This window comes from Rhodamnia argentea, chromosome 10 (genome assembly GCF_020921035.1).
Source record: "Rhodamnia argentea isolate NSW1041297 chromosome 10, ASM2092103v1, whole genome shotgun sequence".
NCBI lineage: Eukaryota > Viridiplantae > Streptophyta > Magnoliopsida > Myrtales > Myrtaceae > Rhodamnia > Rhodamnia argentea.
In genome coordinates this window covers 18,690,883-18,696,819 of record NC_063159.1, presented here as the reverse complement: position 1 = coordinate 18,696,819, position 5,937 = coordinate 18,690,883, and positions in this window count along the sequence as shown.

Genomic DNA, 5,937 nt, shown 5'->3' with positions numbered 1-5,937 from the left:
GCTATTGTGCTACATATGTCGAATATTTTATATTGGAGAAATAATTGGAAAGAAAACGATTGTATAGCGATAAAGAAGATCCGGTCAGCTTAGACCAACGATGAAACAACGTAATTCGGACACGTTGGAGTACAACGGTTGAAGTTGCAACTCGTCCACTAAACCATAAAGAGGTTAGAACGTTGATAATTACGAACAATACAGTACTGCCATATTTCTAAAATTGTCCTTTGGTTTGAGTTCACAGTTTTTGTTGTCTTTTAATAATTAGAATTTTCTTTCTTCTCATAAACACTAACGATATGATTATGAATGGAGAGTAGGCTTATTTAATGTTTTAAAGGAGTGAACGTGCTACTTTGATTAGTTCTAACTGCTTGACATCTATTGTACCTATATGACTTGTGAATGACAAATATCATGAAGTAATAAAACTGATGGAAGAATAACTAGTGGCGTGACAGATGTTAGTAATAAAATCGTTGTCAAATAAAATATTAGAAAAATTTTCAAATAAGGGCCTGAAATGTCCTCATTTTCTCAGATAAGGACTTGAAGTGGACATTAATTCAAATAAGAGCATTATTACTTCAAAGAAGGGTCCGACAAAGGACATTCTCGTTATTTATCAATTTTAATTTTTTTCCTTTTTTATTTATTTATGTCCATTTGTTTTTTCCTTCTTCTTTTTTGCGGCCGGAGAGGGGCCGACAACCCTCGCCCAGGCCCTTGCCAAGGACCGGTGTGGCCGACCACCAGCAAAAATGAAAGGAAAAAAAAGGAAAAAATAAATGACGAAAATATTCTTGGTCAGACCCTTCCTTGAAATAATAAGGGCATTTCAAATCCTTATTTAAAAAAATAAAAGCACTTCAGGCTCTTATTTGAAATTTTCCAAAAAAATTATAGGTTTCTTATCTAGAAATGCATAAATAAACTAAAAACATGTCAAATGATTTTACCGTATGTAAATGAAAATAACTAAACAATTCAGAATGGATTGCCGATTTGATCTTGATTGTGTTTCTTGTTATTATAGTTTGATGACCTTAGATATGGGAGGTGTGCCCTTAACCAGAATTAAGGATACCCCTTTTGTACATTTAAAGGGTACGAAAGATTTATGGGGGAAATTTGATTGTCGATGATGATTTTTGGATCTCAATAAGTAAAATCATCAAATTCATGTCAAAAGCAGAATTCTTTATTTTTGAGGGGGTGTTGTTTGCTGGACCTCATGTATTGGTGAAATCTTGGTGGGGGTCCATTAAATGAGAGAGACGCACTAGAATTTTAGGGCTCCTATCAATGTTGTTTTAGTAACTCCCTATTGATTACGGGGATGCTGAATTTTTGGGCGGCTTTAACTTATACTTTGCTAATTTAGGAGCATCTACACATGGGGAGAATTATCAAAAAAATCCTAAACCTATTACCCATTTTCCAATTCAGTCCTAAACTTTTTAATTTTTTCAATTCAATCTTAAATCTTTTGCATTTGTGTCAATTTAGTCTTATACTTTTTTTTGTGCCAATTCACTCCTAAAACTTTCGCATTTTTTTCGATTCAATCCATCAAACCATCTTTGGTCGGCCGGCACAGACAAGGCATTTTTAATAATATTTTCATATTTTTTAAATTTGTGTTTCTTTTTTCTTTTCCTTTTATTTCTTTTTCTTGTTACTGTTCATCTTCTTCCTCGTTCCTCATTACTGTAGATGTAATCGATTGATTGCCAAATCCAAGTTATCAGTTTGTAAATAGTAGCACGATATTGTATAATCGATGCTTGCTCAGTGTAATGCCTTAGAGGTCGAGTCGCAATGAAATGATTTCTTGTGAATCCTCTAATTCTTGAACTCGGTCATGTGCAGAAAAGCCGGTTTATCTCTCAGCATGTAAACCGTTTGATGCAAGAAAGAAGATGGACATGGAGTTCGCCTGAGGCTTGCCCATGGGAGGTTGGCACGTCTAATGTCAGCCCTTTTACCCAAAACGCTCTCTGGTAAGAAGACAACCTAAACGGGATCGAAATCAACCATGCCCCCTTCCGAAGCTAGCGATTTCCGGCACGACCTGTCCAAAGAACATCATATGTTTGCGCGAAAAATGTTATTTTGTTGGCAAGACTACGGATGGGACTAACTCGAAATCAATCCAATTTAACGTGTTTTGACCAATTTTTGAAAAAATAACAGTTTCTGATCACTTTGGCTGGGCGCCATGGCTAGACCAATGAAAGCCCATCTCCAGCTGGGCGCCACGGCCAAGCGATGGTGAGGCTGGACCTCACCCAGCCATGGCTTCATCATTGCTGGGTGAAGCGAGCTCGCCCAGCAACGGCAACTGTGACGCCATGACTAGGCGAGGTCGGCCTCGCTTGGATCTAGCGAGGCCGAGCCTTGCCCTAGCCATGGGGTTGGCTTGAACTCACCCAGCAGCAGCGTTGCTAGTGGCTAGCGAGGACCTCCAGTCGATCGCCAATGAGGAAGGAGGAAGAAGATGAACAATAAAAAGAAAAATAAATAAAAGAAAAAAATTAAAAAAATTCAAAATTGCCTCGTCAAGGCGGGCAGTCCACGTCAACGCCGACCACTCAAAGATGGCCGGATGGACTGAATTGGCAAAAAAGTAAAAGATTTATGACTAAATTGGCACAAATGCAAACGGTTTACAACTTAATTGATAAAAACTAAAAGGTTTAGGACTGAGTTAACAAAAACACAATAGGTTTAGGTCTATTTTTTTACAATTGTCATTTTTACCATAACTTTGGTGACACCTAAATTTTAACAACCCATTTAGTCACTTTATTGCATAGAAAGTTAAGGATCGACCCCGACCTTTAACAATAATACTATCAATTTGCATCAGCATAGTAAGAGCATTTTCATTTAATAGTAATATGCCCACACATACTGCAATGTTATTCTAAGCAAGGAGGCCCAGAACTTAGATATATAAGATTAAGTCCATAAACAAGGAAGTCGGCCAAGCCATTTGTTTTTCCTCTGTAGTCGAAAATCACATTGTGCCTTGCACGTGTTGGTGGGATAATTATCAAAAAAATTCTCAATCTATCGCAATTATGCCAATTCAGTCTTAAACTTTTTTTTTTGGCCAATTGAGTCTTAAACTGTTTACGCTTTGACAATTCAGTTCATCCAGCCAAACTTTAGCCGGCCAGTCTTGATGTGGACACCGACCGGTTAACATAGCACCGCTGGTATTGATGTGAATAATTTATATATTTTTTATGCTTTTTAATCTTTTTTCCCTCTTCCTTCTTGGTCGCCTGCCTTCTCAACGCCCACGACCGGCCATAAGTCGAGAGCCGGCGAGGCTCGCCCTTGCCGGATCTTGCTAAGCCCGACCACACCAAAATCTGGTGAGGGCCGATCTCGCCGGAATCCGGCCAGGGCGAGTCTCAGTAGAGGCCGGCGAGGGTTGGCCTCGCCAGCTTTCCCCGAAGCTAGATCTGTAACCTAGTGGGGCGAGGCCAATAGAAAAGATGGTGGAAACAAGGGAACAAGATTCGCATTCTCAAAATATCTGAACAAGATCATCGCCAAAGTAAACACAGGGAAAACGCCTTCCCAACGCAGCCACTGATCTTGAAGTCAAACGATTCCCTCGTGCCAACGCCTCTTTAAATTTTCAATTTGTGACTCATCGTTAGTGCGCACTTCCGAAGTGGGCATGAGGAATTCCGTTTGTTGTTGTTGGAAACTGGAGTTAGATTCGATTCAGCAGCAGGAGACAACACCCAACAATAGCAGTGGAATGCCCAAAAGGAATTCACAGGTTATCTAGGGAAGATTGCGTTATTGTATTAAAATTGAAAGCTATTATTCTATTGAAATTTCAGCCACAACGATAATAGTATACCGTGTGACCTTTCTAGAGGTGAATCGCCCAAATGAAATCTAATGGATTGCTAAGCTTACACTTATCACAGACACTCTCAAGCCTTACCAATCGTAACTTTCGGGTCAATTTTAACTTGCAAATTACTTTATTCAAGAGTCGCCACTAAGCCATTATTAATAGGTCGATTAGACATCTAAGTAAAGTGTGGGATAATACTTTACTTCCATGAACCACATATTCATGGATACGTGGCTTAATTATGCTAGATTTATCTAACGCCCTTTCGTTATTTCTTTCTTCTTTATTTTCAAAGATATTGCAATCAATCTTGGTTAATGTAAACCACTAGCATGCATCTGTCATCATGCGTATACGCTACCAATTTAACATGACATGCAATATGACCTAATTCTAATAACTGACAAAGAAAAATAAGCTATTCTAACATGGTATGCAACTTAAACTATATGAATATAAATATGCAATCACAGAAATGACATGGAAGATAAAGTCATCCTATTTAGGGGTCATTGGTTCCCGGATCGATCCGATCCCACTCAAGAACCGAGTGCTAAACCGTCCGATCCGATCCGATTTTCAAGTGGCCTAATGAAACCAAAGGATTATTAATAAGGGTGAACAACACAAGCTTTATTTTTACCATATGAATTAAAATTAGGTTTTCATTTAAGAAATTTAAAAAAAATAACATGCGGATTATTATGTATACATTTAAGAAATAAAAATAAATAAATAAATAAATAATTAGTCGATCATGTTTCCCTGGAATCGAGAACCGAACATAAAATCATAGGTTCAAATTTTATGAAACCGAGAACCGGATCGCACCAACCGATTCGATTCGAGTGGTTCTTGATTTGATCGCCTATCTTGTTCACATCCATTCGGACCGTGCTCTCGCTTCCGTGGATATCAAGTAAAAAATAAAACCTCGTGATCCACTCACTACTCAGTACAGAGAACCGAACATAATATCACCAGTTCAAATTTTATAAAACCGAGAACCGGATCGGACCGACCGATCCGATTCGAGCGGTTCTTGATTTGATCGGTCCATCTTGTTCACATCCATCGATACCGTGCTCTCGCTTCTGTCGATATCAAGTAAAAAAATAAAAACCTCGTGGCCGGCTCACTACTCAGTGCAGAGAAGCAAAAGGAAATTGACATCGAAATCATGAAACACGAGGAAGGGATTAGGGTAACAGAAACCCGAGAGGCGAATGTCAAACCTGTCGCTCTCGTTCTCCAACTCCCCGCTCTTCATTTTCCCCACTTCATGCTGGAACTCAGAATCAAGTCGGAACCAAACCCATCCTCGATCGCCACACGTGATTCGCGACGTTTGGCATCAGGAGCAACGCCCTGTGCCTGTGGGTCACGTCCCCACATCGAAAGAAAACGTTTTCTCAACGCGCTGAACGGTAACAATTTTGTTCCGGAAGCTATTTCTATAAAGAAAACGCTTTTTTTTTTAAGTCTCCGAACGAGTTTTCGAGCAGAGAAACATATTTGACAATGAAATAAAATTTCTATTCTCTAGACAGAAATTTGTACAATAATAGCATAAAACTTTTATGGTTGCTAGCCGTCGGAACTCAGATGTCGACTGGCGATAGAGATGTGAGAAAGAGAGAGAGGAAGATTGCTTGCAAAAGAGAGGGAGAGGGCAATAAAAAGAATTTTTATTCATGTTTTAAATTATTTTTGGGTCAAAAATTTATTTCAAAAATAAAATGAAATTGTATTACCAAACGAATTTTTCTTCAAAACCTGCTCACGAAAACAGAAAAATAGAATTATTATGGTGCGAGCCCTTGGTATTTCCACTTGGAAATTTGGAGAATCGTTGCCCATTTTCTTTCCTTATTTTGGGATGCGTGCGTGGGACTGGTAGAGGTTTTTCCAGTTGTTCCAAGACACGACATCTTTCTTTATTCAAAATCGATCACCATCGTGTCGAGGGCTACTGTCTTTTTCCCATGACTAGTGCTCCACGACAACGCTAATATAAAAGCATGGTTATCTTACAAAGAGGCTTGCAC